The sequence below is a fragment of the Carlito syrichta genome, unplaced genomic scaffold, assembly GCF_000164805.1.
Source record: "Carlito syrichta isolate Samal-C Ts95f unplaced genomic scaffold, Tarsius_syrichta-2.0.1 Scaffold113510, whole genome shotgun sequence".
Classification (NCBI taxonomy): Eukaryota; Metazoa; Chordata; class Mammalia; order Primates; family Tarsiidae; genus Carlito; species Carlito syrichta.
Window position 1 is genome coordinate 104,295 of NW_007057606.1, and position 2,869 is coordinate 107,163.

Genomic DNA, 2,869 nt, shown 5'->3' on the forward strand with positions numbered 1-2,869 from the left:
GCGATCCTTCCGCCTCAGCCTTCCAAGTAGCCGGAATTACAGGCATGCGCTACCATGCCAGGCTGATTTTTTGATTTATTGTAGAGATGAGATCTTGCCAAGTTGCCTAGGTGGGTCTCGAACCTGCATGCTCAGGCAATTCACTCACCTCAGCCTCCCAAAGGCGCGGGATTACAGGCTGAGCCACCGAGCCCAGCTATTTTTAAGCTTTCCAAATGTACTATCTTTTTAATTCAAACATCTGACATCCATGGGTTAAAGTGGATTGCTTATATGGGGAACCGGATATATTTGATCATTGTAACTCTCCCTTTTATACCTCCAAATCTCTGCCAGCACCCTCAGTTTGAGGACAAGGGAAGTTCGTAGCATAGGTTTTTAAATAACTGCATTTAAAAATAACAGCACTGGACCTTCTCTGCAAGATGACTTGATAGCCCTGACTAATCAGTTCCCAGATATGAGTGACTCATGGGTGCCTCTGTGGTCAATAGTATTGATAGCTACTACCACTTCTTGATTGACAAATAAGTTAAAAGCAATTGAGTGTATGCCAATTCCATGACCTATAGCTTCAAAGTTTTCAGTTAATCTGTAGTTTCTCGTAACTTCCGGTTGTTTTCAGGTAACTTACTCCTTACTGCGAGTTCTCAGCAAGCTGATGGAGGTCAGATCTTTACTGTCTTCCATTCCCCTGAGTTGTGGAAAAGATCATGTACTGAGGTCTCTCACACTGATTCTTTGTCATCTTCAGAGCACCTATTTCTCAAATTTCTTCTCTGAAAGTAAAGCCAATTGGAGCTCTAAGCTTAGCAACTGGCTTCAGATAGAGACCAGAGGGGACCTGAGAGCTGTCCTCCATCCAAGATCAGTGTCTGTCCTTTGCCCTAGGGCTAGGCAAGAAAAGGAACAAAGCTGCAGAACAGGCCACTCTCATCTGCACCAGTGATGGGATCCTGCTGATTGACTAGAAGTGCAAAAGAATATATGAAGTCCTGGGCCTGTCAATCCCAGGGCTGCTCTGACTGCTCAGAGGGAGAAGTGCTGAGAAGAAGCAAGGTAAAATAATGAACTCTTTTTTTTAAGAAACCCAAAGGGACTGTGCTGTGGCAAGTTTACCACGATGAAGCAGTGATGCACAAGGCGTGGGTTGTGAATTTTAAAGCAGAGTGTAAAATTTTTTTAGGAGTTCAACAAATCATACCCTGAGAAAAATCCCAAAAGCAAATAGCTTAGGCCTTGAGCCAGGGATGTTCTTAGAAATTCATATCAATTCAATTCTATAAACCAAGGATCTCAACCAAAGATTCTGCTACTTGGGAGACATTTTGCAATATCTGGAGACCTTTTTGGTTGTCACAGCTAGGGGGAGGGTACTACTGGCATCTGGTGAAGAGAGACCAAGGATTCTGTTAAGCATCCTACAATGCATGGGATAGCTTTCCACAAGAAATGATTTTTCAGCCCCAAGTGTCAATAGAGAGCCTTGAAACCCTGTGTTGAACATACATACATGAAGCATACGAACATGAAAACTTGGTCCTGCTCTCATGGAGCCTACATCCAGGCTGCGGTTAAGAGTGGGGATGGGACAGGACAGGGAAGATGGACAGGTACAGTTCTCAGAGATGTTGGGGACCAGGGAGAAAAAGAAGCCCAAAGAGGCCCAAGGAGTGCTCTAAGCCTGCTTTGTTCTGACACTAGCTGGCAGAGGAACGAGGAAGGGAGAGACGTGGTTAAGAAGGGGGCAGAGCCTGAGCCCACAGGTTCGAGACCAGCCTGCACAACTTGGCGAGACTTCATCTCTACGATAAATAAATTTTTTAAAAAGAAAGAAAAGGGGCAGAGTTGCCACTACGATATGGGAAGAGTGAGTCAAGCCTGTGGGTCCCTTGCTTTGGGTATATGGGGAAACGTTAGGATTTGGGATCCAGACATTTGGCTTGATACCAACCAACACGGCCTGAATGGGTTGAGGAGGGCCAAAAGGAAGACTTTCTGCAGGAGAATCTGTAAGGGAGAAAAGGAGTCAACCGAGGGAACAGGAGAACCTCCAGAGAACGGCATACACAAGACACCGAGACACGATGGCCTGTAACACCTTGGGAACTGCAAGGAGGAGTCTGTGAGTCCAGTTTCCTCATCAGGAATATTGGACTGTGAAAGCAACCCAGCAGAGAGAGGCGCGATGTGACATCTGGAGAGTGCCGGGCGGTGTCCCCACCCCCTTCCCAAAGCCACCCGCCGTGGACAGCGATTTGGTCCCATTATTCCCTGCCTGGGCTTCTATTACCAAGCTAGCCGTCTAAGTATTTACTGCAAACTCCTTTTTAGGCAACTCCAGGAGGGGGCAGATCAGACAGCCACGTTTGCTTCCTTCACACGGAGCCCTTAGGAAGGACCTTAGAAAGGTGGGGGAAGGAAGGAAAGGCCAACACTGACCCCCCAGCTCACGCCTTGAGGAAGGCGCCCACCCTGGCCAGGAGCAGCGCTACCGGGCATCCGCAGTTTCGGGGGCGTGAAAACGCCCCCCTCTAACCCCTCACCGCCCGCCCCGCCTCGCCTCCCAGCCGAGCCCTCTGAGAGATCTCTGCGTCCTCTTCAGAGATCTCGGCGTCCGGAGAGGGCGGGCTCCTCGTTTCCCGCGGTGTCCTCGGCCACCCGGCGGGGCCGCCCTCCCCTGCGACCAGGCGGGATGTGGGGGTCTGGTCCGCGGTGGAGGGGCACGGAGCCCGCAGTGGAGCAGGAGGCGGAGACTAAGCGCTCCGGGGAAAGGTCGCTGCTGGGGCGGGCATGAGCGCCGACAGACGCCGAGCGACCGGCAGCGACCACCCGCCCGAGCGCAGCACCCGGCGTCCGGGAGGCACGG